Source organism: Miniopterus schreibersii, assembly GCF_964146895.1.
Source record: "Miniopterus schreibersii genome assembly, chromosome: 12".
NCBI classification, from domain to species: domain Eukaryota; kingdom Metazoa; phylum Chordata; class Mammalia; order Chiroptera; family Miniopteridae; genus Miniopterus; species Miniopterus schreibersii.
The window spans coordinates 62,157,545-62,180,335 of record NC_138112.1 but is presented as its reverse complement, the minus strand read 5'-3'; the positions used below and the strand labels follow the sequence as shown (position 1 = coordinate 62,180,335).

Sequence of the window (22,791 nt, the reverse complement as noted above, 5' to 3'; positions counted from 1 at the left end):
GCAGCTCCTGCCGAGGGCTGGTCAGCAGTGGTGCTATGGAATTAAGCCTCTGACCTCTTCATTCTTGGTCATCTTCTGGGATTGGGAACAGGTTTATTTTGGTCCCGTCATTTCAGACCAAAGATGGGTTGGGAAAACACTATATGATGGGAGAGATGCTCCCAGCCCCCAGTTCACCTGACCCTGTATCCAGGTCATGTGTCTAGCCAGAAGCCTCCAGGGGTGGCCACCCCATCTTACAGGCTGGAGTGCAGGTGGGCAGACCTCCAGGGTGAGGCATGCTGAGCACTTCATACCTGGGCTTTCTGCCCTGAGGCCAGCAGATAAGCCTCTGTGCCTGCCTCACCCCCTCTCCTCTCCCTCCTCACTCGCCACCACCAGCACCACTCTGGAGCATTCCTGCTGCTGCTCCCCCACACTATACCCATTTCCACCTCAAAACCTTGGCTCTTGCCATTTCCTCCATCTGGAATGTTTTTCTGCCAGTTCTTTGCATGGCCAGGTTCTTCTGATCGTTCAGGTCTTCACACAAATATCACTTCATTAGAGACACCTGACCATGCCTCCTTGTCACTCTCTCGTGTTATCCTGTTTCATATCTTTGTATCAATTTTACTCTCTAAAATCATCTTACTTATTTGCTTTCTTCAGGTTTTCTTTTATCTGTCGCACCATCAGATTTTAAATCCCATTAGGCTATAGCTTGTAGGCCCTGTTCATAGTTTGCGTTTCTATCTACCTGGTCTACTATAGTGGCTCAGTAAGCTATGAATGAATGAATGAATGAATGAGGGAATGAATGAGGGAGGGAATGAATGAATGACTCTACTGCCAACTCCCTGTGGGATCCAGTCCTCCTGGATGGCATTTCTCTCGGAAGCCCCAGTACTACTAACATGGGCATGGTTAGTGTTAGTGGCACTGGAACAGACACTTATGAAGTGTCAGTCAATGAATGAGCTTCTGCTTTCCAGGGCCTCAGTTTCCACATCTGTAAAATGAGGCATTGGGATAAGTCAACACTCTTCAAACTATGCCCAGAAACCCCCTGGAAGGGGTTCTCACCTGCTGCTTTGCTGCTGCAGGTTTCAAATAAGCAAATAAGTGAACTCAAGACGAGGCAGAGTTCCACGAAGCCAAGCACCTTCCTTGTAAAGCTCTGTCCTTCCCAGTTCAGGCAGGAGGGGACAAATCTTTCTTCATTGCAACAGCAGCGCTGGGAGATGGTAGCTGTCTTTTTAATGTCCTTATTCTGCAACAGGAAGAGGTTGTCAACCAGAAGCAGATGTCAGTCCTGACTTTTTTTTTTTTTTTTTAATTTTATTGGTAAAGGAAATGAAGTCTGGGACCCTCCACCCTGGAGCTCTGCTGACGGCCACAAACAATGAGGCATTTTCCACCACACAATGAAGAATTAAACCTCCCGAGGACTCCTTCTTTGTTTTTGTCTGTTTCCTATTTTGGGTTTCCTTTGAAAAAGTGGTTTTGCAGCTTTATAAAGTTTGATGATCTCTGAAGGCTCTATCTCCAAGAGCCATTCCCAAGGCTCCCAGGGTCTTTGTGCCTTTGACTCCTCTTTTCACATCTCTGGGGAGTTGCTCAGACTTTTCTCCAGGGCTGGGTGTGCTTGTCTCCCAGGTGTTTAGAGCTGGGCTGGTGGATCTGGAGGACCTAGGAGGGCTCTGCCCAGCCCAGTCTGACTCTAGCCACTGGTCTGCCAGTAGCCACTGTCCTCTGGCCACACTCTCCTTCCCAGGCCTCTCAGAGCCAGGTTTTGTGCACAAACACAAAAAAGCAAAGTAACAGTCATTGAGGTGTATCTGCCATGCATGCATCTGGGCCCCTGCCACCTGGAGTGGTTGTACGACCCCATTTTAGCCTAATTCAATGAGACCCAGTGTCTTATTCAAGGTCACACAGCAAAGAAAGGCGCAAAGCCAGTTCTTAGAGGCTTTTCTCCCAGCAGCACCTGCTAAGTGGAAATTTCAAGAGCCCTTTGGCAACCTGTTCTGAACCTGAGAAACGTAAGCCTGTCTCCAACTTACACTGTGCCCACAAATGTCGGGTGCTGAGTACTGGGGCTGTGCCAGGCACTTTAGTCCATTAGCTCAACCCACAAATGCAAGCTTGTGCTATGATCCCCACTTTCCCCTGTGGAAACTGAGGCTCCGAGAGGCTCTGTGAGTTGCCCACAATTCCACAGAAGTCATAAATGGCCAAACAAGGATCAGGGCTGCATCTGCTCTAAGTGCACCCTGTTCCTTTGTGTCTGTCCCCAAGTCATGGCCCTGGGTCCCTGCCCACAGGCGTTCAGCTTCCTTTCTCTGCTTGAGGTCATCTCTCTGAAAGCAGTTTGGCTGAGCTCCTGTCTTGCAGAAGAAGGAAGTGCCAGGCTGCTGAGGCCAGAAGCAGACTGGCAGGGCTGCAGGAAATCTGGGGCTTGGAGACGGCAAACCTTCAGGGCTGCTCGGTGGGAGTTGGGGAGCTGAGCAGAGAGGGACAGCAGCTCCTGCAAGGTGAGGGTATGTGGGATGTCTAAAAGGGCAGGTCTAGTGCTGGGAGCTACATAGAGGGACATGGCTGTGCTCTGTCACTTACTAATTAACTCACAAACACACAGAGGACTTATCCCTGTCACAGAGCAAACTAAGTAATTTGTGCCCCTTTGCGTGCTCTGTGTGTGTATGCTGGCACTGCCAGGTCTTGGCATTCCCAGGAACCTCAGGGGCCCTCTGGTGTCAACAGCAGCAGCCCCTCTCCCTCCCTCAGATACCTCTTTTGGCTAAGAACCCACCAGCCCATCCTCTAGCCAATGAAGCCATTTCATGATCCTAGCATGTGCCTTGATAACGATGCGCAACATCCTTTGGGCTTAGGGTTGGTGGCCAGGCAGCTGGAGAACTCATCCTATGATCTACTGAGCTCCCCATTTCCCATGGGCTCCCTTCTTTGAATTCCCTCTTTGAGCTGAAATTGGCTGGTTCTATAGGGTACAAGAGTCAAAGTAACTGCTACTCCCCTTTCAACCCTAACTCATAACTCACCTTAGGCTTTATGTAATCAGGCATCACCAGATTTTACCTTAACCAAGCGCGTGCACACACCCCTGGAGAACTTGAGCAGCCTAACCTGAGGCTACACTCTCACTTTGTCTGAAACACCTCCCTGCCTCTGCCTGCGCTGGACCCTCCCTGGGAGTGGCATCCCCACCTCCGCCAGGCAAACGACTCTTCACCTTTTAGGAAGCAGATTAGGGAGTCACTCTCTGTGGCAGTGGGTCCACATGCCCCATCAGAGTTTGCTGCCCCAGGTCTGTGTTCCAGCAACACGTGGTAGGCTCTCTGTGATTCTGATTATGTTCATGTTTATCATCCCCCTTGGACTGTCCTCCATGAAAGCAGAGGAGCCCTTTGGTTTAGCCACAGCTTTTATCATACAGCAGGAACAGAAACTGTTTGTCTCCCGGAGGAAGGAAGGAAAATAGGTACTCAAGCAAGTAAATGTCCACACGTGCCCACAGCAGCACAATTCACAATAGCCAAAGGGTGGAAAGCCCGAGCTTTTCCGATGCCACGAAGGCAGTGGGGTGATGCGGTAAAACATTGGTCCAAGTCAGCCCCGGCCCTGCTCTCGCTCGCTCTCCTTCTGACTCTGGGGCCTACGCAATCACCTTTGCGCTCTCTCTGCTTCGGTTTCCTCCTCTATAGAATGGAGCCTCGCCAAGCTGTGTGGGGGTCCAGCAGGCACTATTTGGGAAAGTGATTTTGAAAATGTGAGATGTATTAAGCTAACATTTATTGAGCACTTACCAGTCGAGTTACTGCGCTGAGCACTTCTCACTCTTTATCTCATTTAATCCTCATAACAAACCCATTTTACAGAAGAGGAAGCTGAGATTTAAAGAAAATCAGAGGTAGAGCCAAGTTCCAAGCCCATGTTGCTCTGACCGGAACGCCACACTGCCACACTGCCACTCTGCCACTCTGCCACACTGCCACACTGGTCACTACCGTTCGCGAGAGCTGTCTCAGCTGTGCTCAGGGCATCTTGAGACAAGCACCAAGCACCAACCCCATCCGGATTCATGGACGCGACTCTGCATTAGTTCAGCATAGAGCAAGGAGCTGGTCATTCTGTCCCACGTCTCACCAACCAGCTGCTCTTTGCATCTCAAATAGCTGCTTCCAGATTTCTTGGCACCACTGATGTAAATTTCCCTGAAAGTGAACTTCAAATTCAAATCCTTTTGTTACAAAAACAACATTATCAAACACTCTCCATGTGCCAAGTGCCATGCTGGGTCCTGGGGAAGCAGAGCTGAATGAGCCCATGCCCCAGCTTCAAAGAACTCGCAGTGGAGATACACAGGAAAATAAATGAGTACTCTCAAGTGTTATAAACTCAGCGATAGATGTTTGTTAAGAAGGCAGACTCGGATTCTAATCCTGCTTCTGTCCTAGCTGAGCTGTGTTACCTTGGGCAAGTCACCTAACCTCTCTGTGTTTCATCTGTAAAGCGAGGCTAACTGTACCTGCTTCAAAGGGCTGTGCTGAGGATTAAATGCTGGAGGACACGTGAAGGGCTGAGAGCACGGCCTGACACATGGTCATGGCTATATGATTAGCACTAGCTCTTATAACTACCATGCTCTCTGCATATGTACTGTGCAGGCATGGGAACAAGTTAAGGCACAAAGTTCAAGAAAGACACGTAGTGAACCACAATAGATCCAAATGCCAAACTCAGGCCTGTTGTCAGCGAAAGTCCCTGTGGAAACACAAGCCCTGTATGAATAAGGGCAATCAGCAGTCATCACTGCCACGGTAAGGAAAACATAGCCCAGAAGACTGTCTACAGGCCCAGGTCCACCGGGAAATGTGAACATCAATTTCCAAGAAATGTCAACTTATATCCCTCTCCCTGTGCAGCTGCCAGGCCCCGGGGAGTAATTTCATGTTCAAATTGCTTTTTAATCCCATGAGACTGCATCCCCCACCCCTCACCCTGTGGTCTCTAGAGGATGCCTTTGGACAATATTACCGGCTCCTACGCTGCAGAGAAAATCAAAGTTCAGGTGATAAGCCTCGATGTCTCCTTTCTAGAATGACAGGTGAAATGAAGAGTGCAAGCCTGTGGGATGCCTTTACCTAGGGGATCCTTCCTTGACTATAAACAGATGCAGGATTTTCTGGTCAATTTTCTCTCTCTTCTCCTGCATCAGGTCTGTCCGTCATTACAGCTGTTCTCTGGATCCAGGTTCAGAGACACCAGTCCCTAGGGCAGTAGCAGCAAGGTGCTGGAGGGAGCAAGACAGTGGAGGTTTCTGGCCTCCCTCCACCTCTTTGAGCTATAAGAACTTGCTCAAGTTACTTTACTCCTCTGAGCCTCTGTGCTCTCATCTGTGAAATGGGAATTATATCACTTTTCTCATGGGGTTGTTGCAGGAGCAATAAAAATTCAAGTGAAGCACCTGGCTCATAGTAAGACCTAAACACAAAAACAAACAAACAAAACACACACTAAAGCCTCCTGAATTACTCAAACAGTATCTCCTCCTACCTCATTCCAGCCTCAAACTTCCAGGAGGCAGCTTCCAGGAACACGCCGAGGGTCAAGTATTCTGGGAGACTCCTTGAGCTCAGAGCCCTGAAACCGTGCAAGCCCCGCATGGCCCCCTCGCTGGGGCAACTGGGGTCTGTGTCTGTCTTCCAATCTGGATCCTACGGGAGGCATCTCTAATCTAACAGCCACATTCAGCCCATATCGACTATCCCTCTATGCCCAATACTCCCCACTCCACAGGAGTGATCCCCTCTGTGCCACAGGGGTTCCCACCACCCCCAATTTCCAGATAGGGAAACTGATGCTCCAAGGCACTAACTAACTTGACTGAGGTTCCCAGGTCAGTAAGCAATGTAGCTGAGATCCAAACCCAGGCACAAATGCCAAACTCTCTCATCCACTCAGCCAGAGTCCCCAAACCCCCTTACAATATTTCCAACAGCCACAGCCACTGCATGGTCCCTCCACTCATGTTACCTGACCCATATGGCCCCTGTACTAGTCTTCACTGACCTTGTTCTTTTGAATGACTTCAAACCTACTTAATTTTTCAACTTAACCTTGTCTTAAGTTCTACTATCCAGGAAACCGTAGGTATGATGTGTTAGATACACTTCATCAAATACTCATTTGGATAGCTATATAACCATTAAAATGAGAAGTGTTCTAGTTCCCATGACTTCCACCAAAAATCATCTGATGAGCCATGTGCTGCTGACGCCTGATGTGCTTCCTCCCCGCTCCCCAAGTGTCGAAGGAGCCGGTCTCCCAAAGTCACGTTTGGTTTCAATCTGCCAAAGACTTCTTCGATTATTCAGCCAATGTTCCCAAAATTGTTGGACTGAGAGTTTGTGGCATCAGCGTGTTCTTCCAGTCCCAAGACGAGTCGGGCAGATTTTGAGAGTGGAACAGGTGACATAAAACAGTTACCTTTGACAATGTTCTTTAGATGTCCAAGCAAGTCTGAGGCTGTCAATACAGACGCCGCAGGTGTTGCAGTTAAAAAGCTACGTTTCTGGGGAAAACCCCTGGCTTCTTGGACACCCATCCCAAACAGGCCTAGCACAAGTTCAGCTGACGTGGGCTTGTGATGACTGAGGCTGGAAAATCCAAACTTGTGTCTTACTGATCTTTGGGGGCCCCTTCCCCAACATGCTGCACCCAACAGGCACTTAATAATTGTTTAAAGACTACATATGTTGAACTTCATAACGTACAACAAGTACTTTCAAGTATGAAAGGAGGAAGGTGTAATGGATTGCATAGTGCCCCCCCAAATTCATGTTCATCAGAACCTCAGAATGTGGCCTTATTTGGAAATAGGGTCTTTGCAGATGTAGTTAGGCTGAGATCATACTGGTTTAGAGAGGACACTAAATATAATGATTGTGTCCTTATAAGAGGAGAGGACACACAGAAAGACACAGAGAAGGAAGCCGGCTGTGTGAAGACAGGGGCAGAGACTGCAGTGACACTGCTACAAACCCGGGGACACCAGGCCTGCCAGCAACCACTGGAAGCCGGAAGAGGCAGGTAGGGTTCTTCCCTGGAAACCTAGAGTGAGCACGGCCCTTGCTGGCACCTTGATTTCATACTTCGAGCTTCTAGAAATGTGCAGCAATTATATTTCTTCTGTTTTAAGGCCCTCGGTGTGTGGTCATTTGTCACAGCAGCGCTCAGAAGCCAATACAGATGACACGGAGGGGAGGCCCAGAGACCAGGCAACTAAGGTGAGGTCCCACCACCAGTGAATCTCAGAACCAGGACTAGAACTTAAGCCTCCCAGCCTGGGTCCTGATCTCACCCTGAGAAACAGTCATTTTCTAAGCCAGACCCTACCCCAACCTTCCCTAACTTCACCGGAACACTGAGGCAAATCCCTGAGATAATGTTTGCCTCTGTGGAAGCAGCTTTTTTTTTCTTCTCCCACTTCTGCTTCACAAAGAGCTATGAAAATGACCAGAAATGCCACCTGTCATTAGCGAGGTCTCTGTGTTCTTACTGGCTTTCTGAGCAGATGCGCACATCTGTGGCCCCCCCACCCATGCATCGGTCAGACCAACCTTTATGAAAAGTGGCGACCAGCACGGTTTCTTCAGGGTGGACATCTCCAGCTGCTTCAGTCTGTAATCAGGACCTGCTCCACTTCCAAGACGTCAGTGAGTACTTCCGACACCCCCAGGAGAAGGTCTCTTATTCCCCCACAAACTGACTTCTCCCTTTGAGTCTGCCCCAGGTGCCCCCGGGGGCTGGGCTCGAGACTCACCCCACTCACACACCCCACGCTGTTTCTGTAGCTCTAACCTCAAGGTTCTCTTGCTTTCTCCTCTGTCTCCTCCCTGGCCCACCGGTCCTCCTTAGAAATACAGTCCACTTGTTGTTTTAGGCTAGGGTTTGTAAATGCCTTTGGACTTGAAAGAAAAATTTATATACAAACCTTAAAGATAAACATACCGCTGAGAGCATGACAGTTACCAGAGGGGAGCTTTGAAACCGCAGCCTGCAAAGAATCACTCATTCACCGCACACTGGTCCACAAATATTAGTCAAGGCGTTTCCGAGGGCTGGGCTCAGAGCTGAACTGGGGCGAATAAGGCCTCCCTCCCCACCCCTTCTTTCCTTCCTCCTTCACTCTGTTGCTCCCTCCCATCCATACACAAGAACTATTGAACTCTTCTATTGCCAGGCACTGTAGTGTACTCTGGGTCCACAGAAGTGAAAAAGAGCTGATATGGCCCCTGCCTGTGGCCCCAAGTGAATCCAACATCTAGAAGCAGAAAGGGGCAAGAAAGCAGAGTAAAGGGAATCTGATGAAGACCAGGCAGACAGGCGCTGGGCTGGAAAATTTCTATTCTTACTTTCAAGGTTTAGTAAGTGGTGGCCAGACCTCCCTCTGCGTCCTGAGAGGACACCGCTGGAATGGGATTCTGGTGTACAAAGGGTGAGGGCCTAAGAATTAACCTCTTTGCCCAAAGCTGAGTTCATCATCTCTCTGGCCCCTCCACTGGCTCTTTCCAAATCCTCTGAATTCCCATCCTTTTTTTTAGCAGCCCCAATCATGCATCTCTACTGCTTGGACCACTGCAGTAGACAAGCTGTTCCAGTCTCTCACCTCTTCAGCCCATCCTTTTCACACCTGTCAGAGCAAGACGCCTAGACCACTGGCCTGATCCAAAACCTTTAAAGACTCCCCAGTGCTAAATAATTAAGTCCAAATTCAGCATTCAAGGACTTCTATAATCTGGCTCCAACCTACCTTTCAAACTTAATATTTCACTACTCCTCTACATCTTCTGAGAATTATCATCAAAAGGGGTTATTCCTTCTTCGATGAAAATATACACCCTATGCTTTCCCACATCAAGCACTGGCAAATGCTGCCCCACCACCTGGAATGCTGCCTCCCAACCCGATGCCTTTAAGCCCACCTCAGTAAAGGCTTTCTTCACTGTCTCTCACTTTTGGCCTCTAAAAAGCCTTAACTTTCCTTGGATTTTGCTTCTGGCACCATTTGTACCCTGCATTCACTCCCTTTATTTTCTTAAGATGCTGAATTCCTAGGGGGCAGAAACATGGTTATATAGACCAGGGAATAACTTCTAATGCCCAGTAGGGCCTGGAAAACATCAAATATTCAATTGATGGGAGGTAAATAAAATTGGCTCCATGTTCCTCTTCCCATACTCTGTCTCTACCACTGTCCCCTTCCAGCAAGGGGTGGGTGTAGCAGTTTACCATAGCAGCTCAATGTTAAAGTAATAACATTTAAAATAATGTTTGTTTATTCTTGATTAATGTTTAAATAATAACATTAAAAATAATATGAACAACGACAATAATAAAATCACTGCGTTTGAGCAGACTCAGGGGACGGCTTTCCCAGTAAAGCTCTCAGTATAATTTTCTTTCACCATTTTCTCTTCTCTCCCACTATTTTGGGGACCAGTCTGGACAAACTGAGGTTTCCTACCTCCCAGTTAGATGCTGGGTCTCTCCCATCTATAGCCCCCACCTGCAGACCCCAACCACCTCTCCCCTGGGTTCTTGAGTTCTGACCGGTGTGTGTGTGTGCATGCGTGTGTAATGCCCACACCCCATAGACCCATCCTGGGGGGCAGTCCTGACTTCCATCTCTACCCTCTGGTCTCTCAGCTCCTACTTTGGCTCCTCTAATCCATTCTCTATGCAGCAGCTACAGATTTACTTCAAATGCAAATTAGAACCTAGAGCTCCTCTGCTTTAAAACCCTTGGAAGGCTTCTCATTGCACTTAAAATAAACTCTTCACAGGCCTGCAGCCCCCGCCTCACCCCTCTCACTGTGTCTCCCTACCCACCCAGCCATACCCAGCTTCACTTCTCTGGGTCCCTGAACACACCTCAGAGACTTTGTGTACACCATTCCCTCTCCTGGAAAGGCCCCTGAGGGTCTGCCCAACACCAGTGCTCCCAAACACCCCTCTACTGCTTTTGCACCTGGTGAGGGAGTTTAAGTAGAAAAGGGAGGGTGGGGATCTGTCTTTGTCCAACACTTGACTGGGTGCTAAGAATGAATTATCACTAAGTTTTTCAAGTCTAGAGTTGGCCACCTGGTCTGGGTTCAAATTGCAGTTTCACCTCTTCGTGGCTGTGTAACCTGGGCAATTACTCCATCTTTCTGTGCCTCAGTTTCCTCATGTGTAAAATAGGAATGAAGATGGGAGCTCATCTCTGGTGAGCATTAAGATGACCTCATAAATGAACACTGCCCATAAAGGGCCCTGTGTGCACCCAGCAAGTCCGGCTGCCACTGGAGAAGGTCCACCAGACCAGGCTCTGCAGCAGCCATGCCCTGGGCCTAGCTTAGAAAGGGCCTGGGTCTAAAGGGCGACCCTGACCTCATCCTCCAACACAGAGCTGGCCCTTCCACCCATGAAACATCACATCAGGTCTGCAGAGGGGCAAACAGCTCTCAGGGTGTATGAGGATGGCCCCAAGTCATGTGGCAGTAAGAGACCTAGCCAGCCTCCAATCCAGACTCCAGTGCCTGGGCTGGTGGAGAAGCAGATGTCCCCAGGCACTGGTGGCCCCTGGAGCACATCTTCAAGAGGCACTCCCTGCTCAGAACCCAGGCTCACTCAGGACCCTGCAGACCTCTTTCCTGCCCTGGCCAGGGACTACTTCAGCTGAGTGTCTCCTTTATTCATGGAGAAGAAGGGTGGGCCCAGGACTCTGGGAAACAGAGTGGGACCCTTTGCAGCCAGATCCAAGCCAGAAATAAAAACCTATGAGGAGGAAAGCAGTGCCTCTCTAAAGCCTGGGACCCAAGGAGGTAGCCAGCTCCTTCCTTTAAAAGGCACCAATGGCCCTGCTTTGTGAAGGCAGCCGAGAAGGTCCAGGGAGGTTAACTGATGCTCCCACACCACTAGGTGGGTAATCGGGGGGCCCTGATGGAGCAACAAGACTACCCACCTGCATGGAAGGAACACTCCGCATGTGCCAGGGGCACCTGGGTGGGTGACGTGGGCTCTGACAATAGAACCATTGTGATGGCCATTCTACAGGTGAAGAAATGGGGGCTTTGAGCAGGGAAAACTGGAGGTGGACTACAAACTGTCTTCCACATTCCTAACCACTGCCCTGAGGTGCCCTGGCTCCTGCAGGTAGTTTTCACTTTCTCCCATTGTGCCCCACAACTCCCCAAAGCTGATGAGGTTGCTCCAGATGCCACATGCACACTATTGCATTCCACAGGCATTTATGGGGTGCCTTCTGTATGCCCGGCTGGATTGGCAGACACAGGTACACCAGGCAACGAAGCTAAGCCAACAGAACCAACACAGGAGATCACTCCACAGAGACAGACGAATCATAAAACAGAAGAATCATAGAAAATTGCGAGTTATCCTCAGTTCTGTGGAGGAAGCAAAAAGGGGCTGTAGGGAAGAAGGAATGTAATATTTTTGTTCACAGAAGGCCTTTCTGAGAAGGTAGTATTTAGTTTATGGTTTTAACTGATGATTTTGATAATTTTCAAACACACACAGATAGGATACCACAATGAACCCCAGGTACCAATCCCTGAGCCTCAGCAATCCTGACATCCTTATTCTGATGCTATTTAAAAATAAATAAATAAGCATGTGTAGTTTAAAAGTGTATGTGGGGGATATCAAAAGATCTGAGGTTTGGTCCTGGCACCGCCCTAGACCGGCTGTGTGGCCTGGGGCTGTAGGTCAGGCCTCGGCAGCCAGCAGCCAGGGAGGGGTCCCTTGTGGCAGACAGCCACTGCAGCCTTCCCGAAGTCTCCTTTCCCAGGAGACAGCCTTCCGGGCAGACACCGCCTCTGTGGGGGGAAGCTCTGCAATTAGCCCTGATTTATGATCTGACAAACTGCCTGAGAAATCCCTGCCCACCCCCACCCAATCCTGGGCAGTCCCCATCTCAGAAAGGGGGTCACAAGGGGTCTGAGAGATATCTAGCCCAGGCGGGGAGACCAGAAACTTCTGCAGACAGGTGTCACCCAGGGTCCTGTGGGACAGCCCAGGACGAGGTGCCCTGAGGAGGTCAGTCCCAAATGCACTCCCAGAACAGCTTCCCAGCGCTGCACAGATACAAACCCATTGGTCAGATGGGAAAAGTCCTGGGCCAGGTGGCTGGCTCTCACAGACAGTGGTTTGTCTGGATCTCGGCCCTGGTCTCCTGAAATAACTGGACTTGCATTCACAGCACAAGTATTGTGTCAGTGCTGAGCTGTGGGCTTATGTGAAAGTCAACTGAGCCAGAAGAGGTTCCAATCCCAGATCTGAAGGATCCACAAGCTCTGGGCCCCCAGCAATTCCTTTCAGTTTTTCTAGTACCTTTGTGGTCATCCTGAAGACCGTGCTCAACGTGACCTGGGGAGAGGCTCTTCTGGCGGTGAAGACAGGGCCTGGCTCACGACCACTGAGTAATTAAGCATCCTGATAAATGCAGCAGAAGGCTAAGAGCAGCCCTGAAAGCAGCGTGCCTGGGTTTGAATCCTGACTCTGCCATTTGCAGACTGTAACCTTGGGTAAGGAGCATCACTCCTCCTGCCTCAGTTTCCTCTCCTGCAAGAATAGTAGCAGCTACCCCATGGGGTGGTTGTGACCACTTATAATCATAGATCACAGCCAGCACATAATAAACACTCAAGAAATGCTACCGCTGATGATGTGCCTGGCAGCCATGGCCACTGCCTGCTGCACCCACCAAGCACCCCCTCCCCACCCAGGAGCCATTGTTTGTTCACTGTTCTCTCACCCTTGAGGGGCTATTAGACATTTGTGGGATTAAAATGCAATTGAATAGGGGTTGGGGACACCTGAGGGAAGAACGAACTGGTATCTAATAAAACAGCTAAATCGGAGGCTGGCACTGCGTTGTCTGGATGGACCATGGGTGTGGATGTGCAGGGGCAGTGGGGTGGGGGTAGGGGACAGGCTCCTGAGGCGGAGAAAATCCCTCTCCCCTCCAGACCGGTTTAGTCTGGTTTTCCAGGGGCCAAGGTTCAGGGAGGTCTTGAGCAAGGCTGAGGAATGTTCCACAGGGCCCCTAGGGAGGGGGCAGGAGGGGTCTACAGCCTCACAAGGGTTCCATTGTATCTTCTCTGCACCGGCTGCCCCAACAGTGGCCCAGTCTCTGGGGAGCTCCCACAAGAACAAAAACCAAGGGAGGGGAAGGGTGAAGAGGGGGACACACTGGCGGGGACAGAGCCTGGAGAGGGGGTGGAGGGGGCTCATATGCCAAGTCATAAGGCCAGGGTGGGAGGTGGGGCCGCACTGCCCTGGGCTCCCGAGGTCAACCCCAGTCCCATTCAATTCAATAAGAAGAGACATGGTAGACTAGAAAAGCAGGAGATGGCCGAGCCTGGACAGGGCTGAATAAAAGTCCTTTATTTGCCTTAATATCCCTTAAATGCACAAACTTGAAACCCTAAACCCTCCCGCTCTATTGCTTTTGGATGTGGCTGTGCCTGGCAGAGCTTCTCCCTCTTGCCTGAGCTCCTGACCAAAATTATACCAGTTTCCTGTTTAAAACTCTCCGATTCCATGGGCTTCTGAGATGCTCAGCACTGGCTCCAGGATGGCTGGGGGCAGGGTTGGGGGGGAGGGTAGTGCAGGGGGGGTAGGGGGTTCCCAGGGGAGTCCAGACTCAAGCTAGCAATGCAGACATCAAATTAAGAGCCCCAGTGTGGCTAGGCCAGGGTCTCGGATGGATGGGGGAGGGTTCCCATCCCCTAGCAGGATAAGGTAGTGGTTAGGCTGGAGGAGGGGTCCTCTGGAATCTTCATGTGACTACCTCGTGGTTCTGCTACTTCCCAGCTTGTGTGACTTGGGCAAGCCACCTAATCCCTCCAAGTCTTGCTTTCCTTATCTTTAAAATGAGGCTGGTGATGACAGTGCCATGTCCCAGGGCTGCTATGAGCTTTCTTTCAATGAACGCTGCATGGAAACTGCTCACGACAGCGCCTGCCCAGGGTGAGACAGAGAAAGGGCTAGCCGTTATTGTGATGCTAATTATGGCCCTTCTTCAGACTAATCCTAACCGCAGAGGGAGATTTCCCAAGAGCAGGCGTGGGAGGGCACTCTGGCCCTCTGACCCTCTTCAGTGACAGCCAGCAACTGAGCAGATATGAGCGGGGCTGGCCTGAAGAGCCTTTCTTGGAGTGTGTTCAGATGTTAATAAAAGCACCGGCATTAAAAAAAAAAAAAAGGCTCTGTGATCAGTGAAGTCTGAGAAATACTGGCTTAACCTGTTAAGTAGAATCTTTTTTTAAAAATCCTCACCCAAGGATATGTTTTTATTGATTTGAGAGAGAGAAACATCCATCTGTCCTGCAACCTAGGTATGTGTCTAGGTATGTGCCTTGACTGGGAATTGAACCCACAACCTTTTGGTGCACAGGACGATGCTCCAACCAACTGAGCTACACTGGCCAGGGCTAAATAGGATCTTTTGTGCGAGACTTATCAGAGCCTTTTTTTCCGGACCCAGTGTGCATTTGGCGTTCTGGGTCACCCACTTAGGGAAAGGCTGGATGCTATTCCTCTTCAGGCAGGAGAGTATTACTAATTCCTCCGTTCATTTATTCACACTTGCATCCCTGAGCCCTTTCCTCTCTCATAAACATACACACTCCACAAACCATTCCTGATAACCTCATCCTGTCAGGCCCTGCATTGAGCACAAGGGTGATAAAATGATGAATCTGGCACAGAAACAGTCCTTAAGAATTTTTTAGTCTCATCAGGGAGACACTGCAGGCGTGTCTACCCCTCCAGCATTTCTGTAAATGGGAGGACTCTTCTCCCAGATATTCAGACCCAAAATCTATTAGTTACTCTTTCTCTCTCCTATCCATCAGCCCTCACATCCATCAGGTCCTACCAGATCTACCCTAAGATATGTCCCAAATCCAATCACACTGCTCACCGTTTCTAACTACTACTGCACTCGTCCCAGTCCCCATCATCTCTGGCCTAGATGCTGTGGTTCCCTCCTCACTGATCTCCTGTTTCCACTCTTGCCCCACCACTCTTCTCCACAGAGTTAAATACAACTAGATCATTCTAATCCCTTCCTTAAAACTGTCTAACTTCTCTCTCACACACTAAACCGAACTCTTTGCTCTGTCTTGTGAAGCCCCCAGGATACTACCTCACCACCACTTGCACACAATTCACCTTGCCACTCACTATCCTCCAGCCAGGCTGGGTTCCTTGCAGATCTCACCCCTGGGGCCTTTGTACTTGCTGGTCCCTCAGCCTGCAATGCTCTTCCCCTGGAACTTCACACAGATATCAGGCTTCTGCCTAATTGTCCACGTCTTCAGCAGGACCTTCCCTGACCACCCCATCCAAAGTAGCTCCTCCCATCCCAGCCAGTCCCTACCACATTTCCCTGCCTGTTTCCTTCACAGCACTACCTCCATTTGAAAGTTTATACTTAGTTTGTTTCCTCATTTCTTTTCTCTCTCCTTTTACTGGGAGGTAGGAAGCTCCATGAGGGCAGGGGTGTTTTCTTATGCATCGATCTAGTCTCTAATGTCTATCCGTACTAGGTGTTCCAGAAGCATTTGCTGAAAGGATGAGTGAGGGAGAATGCTCAGTAGAGAGTGGTGGGGGCAGTCACTAGGTTATAACATCACCAAGGATAAACCCTGGTCCTGGTCCAACTGGGAAAATACTCCTGCCCAACATCACTCCTGGCTCAATGACAAGGACCCAGGCTCCAGGTCCTCAGCAAACAGGTAGGAGTCTGCCCCCCTTGGGGGCAGGGGATATTCTTGGCACCCTCAAAGCCAGTAACATAAGAAGTCCACCAGCCATAGCCCTGCCCAGTCCTGACCACACCCTCCAAGCCAGTGTCTCAAGAGTGACTGTTGGCTTGAGAAAGCCCTTGCAGACCCAGGAATGTGCACGTTAACAAGTGCCCTGCTGTAGCTTTAATCTGCCTGCCAGGTCAAGAGTGCAGGGGCAGGCAGAGGAGGGGTGAGTGGGCTCACACTGGCCTGGGTTCGGCAGGTCTGGGGATTGCTTGTTGCTGCACAACTGAGGACACCCCTGTCCTTCTCTGGTCCTTATTTCCCTTGTGCTCACAAGGCTGGGCTGGGGGGAGATGAGTCATCACCAGCATTCTCCTTCCCTGGCATTCCAGATTCCACTGTGGGCCCTGTAAGCAGAACACGCCCCAGAGGGGCTGGCAATGACATTCAAAGAGGAGAGGCTAAGCCTGAAACAGGGCCGGTGGCTCACCCCTCCCACATGACCCTGAGCGCTGGGTTCTCGTTTTTCTCTCCCAGTGGTGTGAAAACAGAATACTTCTTCAGTGATGGTGGAGGGACCCACAGGGTGGGGGTGGGGCAGAGGACCCTTACATCCATTTCCCACTAATCACGTAAAAACTGAAAACAACTCTCTTATTCCATGCCTCCATGGCCCAAAGCACACACCTCGGGTCATTTGCCAGTGAACTCTGAAGTATGAGCATAAATAATTAAAATGACATTACAGTTGTCAAAATAAATTAGCGAAGAACTAGGAGCCTCCGTTTTCTGCTCTCCCTTGACATCCTGGGAGTTCTCAGTTGGCTGTTCTGTAAAAGCTGATGATCAGGGCAAAGGGTCTCCTGGACACTGAGACAGAGGAGTGAGATGCAGCTGTGAGGCGGGAAGGGCGGGGGGGGGGGGGGGGGGGGTGCCTGAGGGGGGGAGGGGCACACAAAGGACCTCTGGGTGCATACACAGCCGAGGCACAGCCTGTGGTTTGGGGCGGGCAGTGTGGGTGACAGGCTGTGTCTGCGGGTTAGGACTCTACATTTAGCAGGTCTGAGAGCAGGGGCTCTGGCTTGTCCCATGTCAAGCCAGAGTCACAGAAGGCTGGCCCCTGGAGCAAGTCTGCAGTGTGTTCAGTGCATGGAAGTGGCCCCACGTGTCTCCACTAAAAAAAAAATAGGCGCACCCCACCACTACATACCCTAAGGCCCCAGACCACCTGGGAACTAATCAGATCACATGAGGTAAAGACTGAGTCCTCCAGGGGGTCTGGTAGGAGAAATCCTACCCTCTCCCTATGCCTATAGCAGGAAATGGGGTCTCAGGCCCCAGGGGCCTAGACCACCAAAAGTGGCAGGAGTAAGGGGGTGGCAGTTACTCGGTATAAGTCTGCTGGGTGCATGTCTGATCTTCACACCTGTGTGCCAAAGGTGCCAACCACCATCACACACTGGGATTATTGAAGGAGCCTCCTACCTAGACTCCTGCTGTGCCACTACCCTGCTGTTTGGCATTTTGAATGAATGAGTAGAGGCAGAACTATCATTGTGCCCATTTTACAGATGAAGAAGCTGAGGATTAGAGAAATTATCAGGCCCACATTTACTAGGGTGGGCAACAGGACACTGGATTTGAACTCAAGCAGAAAGGCTCCAGGGTAGGCATCTTAAACACTGTCTGATGCCAACATCAGGGCTAGGGGACTGGGCAGGTGCATCTGCTGGACAATGTCAAACACTTCTCACCGGAGTAGACCAGTGAGGAAAGAGTGGTCTCAGCAGAGAAGCAGCTGGCGTGTTGAAGGAACCCAAGGAGGTCAGTGTGGCCGGAAGGAGTAAGTAAGGGGAAGCTAATGAAGATGAGGTTGGCAGGAGCCGGCCCAACGTAAGGAGTTTGAATCCGACTTGAAGTTCAATGGAAAGACCCTGGGAGGATTCCAACGGCGCACATGGCAGTGGCTTTTAGGCATGTGGGCTTGGATAGCACCAATTTCTGCACAAAGCCAGTTATTACCTCTCATTCCTGCATCAGCCAAAGTGGCACCATTTCCCCCCATTAATCAGTCAATAATAATAACTGTTAATAAATAGCATTTACTAAGCAACTACTGTGTGCCAGGCACTGTGCTAAGCATTGTTACATATATTCATTCTCTCATTTAATCCTCACACCTACCCCATGACACAGATACTATTGGTATTATCCCATTTTACAGATGAAGAAACTGAGGTTCCAATAGGTTAATAGTTTGTCCAATATCTCAGCCTCTTGAAGAGCCAGAATTTGAACCTGTGTCTGTCTGAGTGCAAAGCCTGAGTCCTTAATACAAAGCCCCACCTGAGCTACACACACACACACACACACACACACACACACACACACACAGCCCCCTGCTGCTTAGGCTTTAACTCCCAGGTACTAGGAAACACTCGATGGGGGTGGGTAGAGTCCAGAGGCCTGTAATTTCTCAAACAAAACTTGACCGTGGCGCTTTCTCTTTCTTCCTCCTGCCATGAATCGAGAAGATGGGGTGCAGGGGAAAGGGGCCCTGCTTCTCCCCCCTCTAATGGTGCACGCTCATTCCCGGATAATGCAATCAGAGCTCAAGGATTAATGGACGTGGCTCTTGCTTTCAAGTCCCACCCGCTGACAGATCGCCTAATTCCCGCCCCTGTTCCTGAACCTTTCAGAAAAAAATACGGGCGGCTTGCTTATCTTAGTGTGGGGTTGCCGTGGAAACTGCATCCCTTGTGAGATGCACTGTCATAACATTTCAGTGCTGTTCGGAACACTTAAAGACACAGCCTCCCCCTCTTCGGGCCTCAGTCCATGGGCAGTTGTCAAATGGTGGGGACGGGGTGGAAGGGTAGAGGGGTGGGAGGTAAAGGACTGGGAAAACCCCTGGTTTGGGAAACGTTAGCTCTCATCTTTCTTGCCCAGCAAGTGACAGGGAGTCTTAGAGAGCAAACATTCTTGAAGTGGCCTCAAGGCCGGGCAATGGCTCTGCTTGGGTTATTTGTGATGAATCCACCTATGTCCCCACATAGTCGGCACTGTTTCAATCCCTGTTTTACAGAAGAGGAAACTAAGGTTCAAGGAGGTGAGGTCACTGTGGTGCACACTGTTGGTGCTCTGGGCGACGTGTCATCTTGGGTTTAGTATTCAAAGTCCCACATCCCAGGAAACCCCTTGGTCCCCGAGTGGAAGGTCCACAAAGGAAAAATCTTTGTCTACTACTATAACCCCAGTGCCCAAAATAATGTCTGCAGCACATTTGTAAATGCCAATAAATATTTTTGAATGAATGAATAAAATGCCTGCCCCTCACTGGCAGCTGAAAAACAGTCCATTGATACAGGTGCTGTGACTGAATGAAGCTCACTGGGTTAAATGACTTACCCAAGGCTGCACAGCTGAGAACCAAGGGTGCCCTGTGCCATGGGGCCTGACAATGAACCCCTTCCAGCAGCGCCACACCCTGCGCATTGCTCCCGGATCCTGTCCCCCTTCCAGAGCAGATGCCCAGACCTTGGTGGCTGTCTGGGGATGCAGTGAGGACCAGGAGGGGGAGATGGTCCACAGAAGAGGGAACTGGGCTACTTCTGAGCACCTCTCAGTGCCCACAAGGAGGTGGGTCTGGTGGCAGCAAGGGCAGTAATTATTCAGACCAGAATGATGCCCCCACCAGCTCCTTAATTACTCCCAAGGCTTCCAGCCTCCCCACACTGGGGGTCCGGATGGAAGCACTCCAACCTCTTCAGGGGACCCCATGGGTCCATTATTAATGAAACATATAAGCCAATTAGCCCAAAAGTTTGAAGGGAAATTATTACAGATGCATTTCAAGTAGACCTCCTCTTCACTCTCAAAGGCGGGAGGAGCAGGGGCCAAATGAGATTGGCCCCACTGCTCACACCCCAGACCCGGGCTGGGGTCAGCCATCGTAGAGTGCCAAGCCCAGGGGTTTCTCTCCCTTGGTCCTGACGCCATCCTTGATGAATGGCTCAGCAGTGAAAGGGGAGACAGAGAAGGGAGAAAGCCACATCAGGCCCGGTTTCCAAAAACGCACGGGGAACAGAGTCATTCACAAGACTGCCACTCACACCAGGCTTGGGATACAGAGGGCTAGATGAGGACTTGCAATGGGAACCTAAGTAGCCTTTATTTTCTGAAGGATCTCAGGAGAGACCCTTTACTAGATGCCCCAACAATGTGGGGACGCAGACAGAAGAAAAACTCACACCTCAGACATAAAAATGCCATTTCCTAAAGGGACCACGATAGGAAGCTGACTTTAGGAGCATCAGGAGGTCATCCTGCTCTGACTGCCATTCCTATGGCACCCGCTGTGCACCTGGACCTTCACTGGCCCTCTCCCTACCCTCTGAATCTGCTACTAGCAGTCCCACTGTACAGGTGAGGAAGTGGAGGCTCCGAGGGAGATACAAGATTCTAAACCCCTTTCGGGGTATCGAGCTCTGCTTGACCAGGTTCTAGGTTTCCTTAGACATCTGCCATCCCATCCCCCTTTTTGTCCTATAGAACTAACGTGCACATGAATATACCCACGCTCAGTGACCGGACTCCTTCCTGGCCTCCGAGAGCCCAGCAGTAAAGTGCCTGGGTGACCAACCAAGGGATACGAGGACACCCACATAATGGATGTCCTCCTGACAGCCCAGGAAACCCCGAGAGATGCTGCTCCCCAGTGCACTAGCCAGCACCCCACAGGTCTCCAAAGCACTCATAAGGGGCTGGGTGCACCCTGCACAGCCCCACACAGATGAGGATTGGGAGGAGGTGGGTGGGATTACATTCTGAACAGGAACTATTATTGTTTTTCCCTTTCCAATGCTTGTGGTGTCCTGCTGACAGACTATGAAAATAAAGACTCATTTCCTACTGGTCTGGGGTAATCTTATCTTCCCGTTCCACAAATACCATAATTCTGAGTTTATGGCACTCGATCTACGCCTGGCTTGCTCCTGGATCAACATCACTGAACTTGAAGCCTCCTTGAGAGATGCCTCCCTCGGCCACATCACAACCATTCTCAAGGGCCAGTGGAGTTTTGCTGCTGGCCAAGGCCAGTTTCACCTTTTTTCTCACCAAATTCCTACAAGCCCCCTACAAGGCATCGTTGCCCACCTTTGTCAGATAAGGAGGCTGAGGCTCAGAGACGTTAAGCAACTTGTCTAGGGCCACATAGCAAGTTCACAAAGGAACAGACAAATTGTGGAAAGCTTTTTTCCTAGCAGAAATAAAAGCCAATAGAGCTATTTTCCTTCCAAAAGGCTCCAATTTGGACAACTTAATCCTGCTGTTGGCTAAAGGTGGGAAGAGCCCTACAAGATTTGACACTGGTTGGTTGTGTAAGTCCCCCACCCGTGACTCATTTCTGTTGGGAAGTGAGAGCCTCAGCTTCTCTGATGATCCCAGCTCTGACTTGTGTAAACATTCGTAAACTGTGAAAAGACTTCATTAATGAATTCATGCAACGCTCTTCTCCCCGGGTGAATGAAACCCAGTGACTGGCAGGAGGGTGTTTTGTAAGGTTGCTGCACAGGGAAAATCGGCTCGGCTTTCTCCCTCTGCTGTTCCCTTCCCTCTCTGGAGGCCACGCGTGGCTTGAACAGGAAGCTGGGCAGGAAAGCCCTCCACCAGGCATGACTGGGAGCTCCTCCTGGTCGGCCCAGCACGCCGTGCCCAGGAGCCCTGCGCAGCAGAAAGCAGTGGCAGCCAGATGTGTGCATTTCTCCTTTCACTTGGCTCTCTCCTCTCCCTGGAGCGGTGGGCAGGGAACTGATGTAAAACCAGCTCGGACACGTGACCACCTTAATCCTGGCCAGCTTCTCCAGGTACAAGAGAAACAAATCCACCAACAAGGTGCCACCAGGTCTTGTAAAACACGTCCCGTTTCAGGAAATCCCTCCTCCAGCCTACACTTCCTAATAGGGCGGCCACTAGGCACATGTGGCTATTGAAATCAATAAAAATTAAATAAAACTAAAATGGCAGTCCCTGCGTGACACTAGCTACACTTCAGGTGTATGGCGTGACAAGTGGCTCTCATACTGGACAGCACATACATTCCGGTCCTCGCAGAAAGTTCCATGGATCAGCGCTGTTACAAGAGCTGCTGGGACTGCACAGACATGCTACTCAGCACAGCCACCTGGGGAGCAAGATCCTGGGATATGGTGCTCCCTGCTCCCAGCTCTCTGAGAGTGTCTACCTGCCAACTGCTTACAGAGGAGAAGAGGTACCTCCAGCCAGCTCCTATTTACACACTCTGGATTCTCACCCTTTTCTTCAGCTGCAAAATGAGGGTAGATAAAGATAACTTCTCTGCCAGAGTGAGCAAGTGAAATGGACTCTGGCCTTGGCCAGGCTCTTAGTAGGTCCACAGTGTGACTGCCTGCCATGTGCTGTAATTAGGGGCTTTAACGCAGACACACAGTGGTAATGGGGAGTTACATGAGCCTGGGAGACGTCTGAGAGCTCCAGAGAGAAGCCTCAGCAAAGAATGGGCAATTAGCTATCAGCTTAAAAGTGTGTGTGGGTTAACCTAATTCCTGAGTTTTGTCTGTACAGAAGTGACAGTCACACCTGCCAATATCTAGTCAGTGTTTGCTTAGGACCTGCCAAGTGCTAAATGTTTTATATCCCTTAACTCTCATAAGGGATCAGGTTATTATTTCCATTTTACAGATGAAGAAACTGAGGTACAGGGAAGCTAAGAAAGCCAGACAGTCTGGCTTCTACCCTCTAAGCTACTGCTTCCCTCATCTTGCCTTCCTTTGCTAAGAAGATAAGAATTAATCTCCAGTGAGAAATGACACATAGAATTACCACAGGGGTCCCACTGTGTGAATTTGTCAGCTCTGCACCACTCATGACTGTGGAAAGATACAAACTGCAGGTAGGAAAGGGGATAGAATTCCAGGTTCTAGAA

At 50.2% G+C, this 22,791-nt stretch overlaps 1 protein-coding gene across 3 annotated transcripts in view; it reads right to left on the bottom strand.

The window, feature by feature from the left end:
- TSPAN18 (tetraspanin 18) overlaps positions 1-22,791 on the bottom strand; it is a 148,091-nt gene that overhangs the window by 74,450 nt on the left and 50,850 nt on the right. Inside the window, exon 3 of one of the 3 annotated variants that reach the window (XM_081155151.1) lies at positions 1,066-1,252. The exons of the other annotated variants lie outside the window; for them this stretch is intronic. The gene's annotated coding sequence lies outside the window, so the exon portion shown is untranslated. The remainder of the gene's footprint in view (positions 1-1,065; positions 1,253-22,791) is intronic. 3 annotated transcript variants of the gene reach the window in all.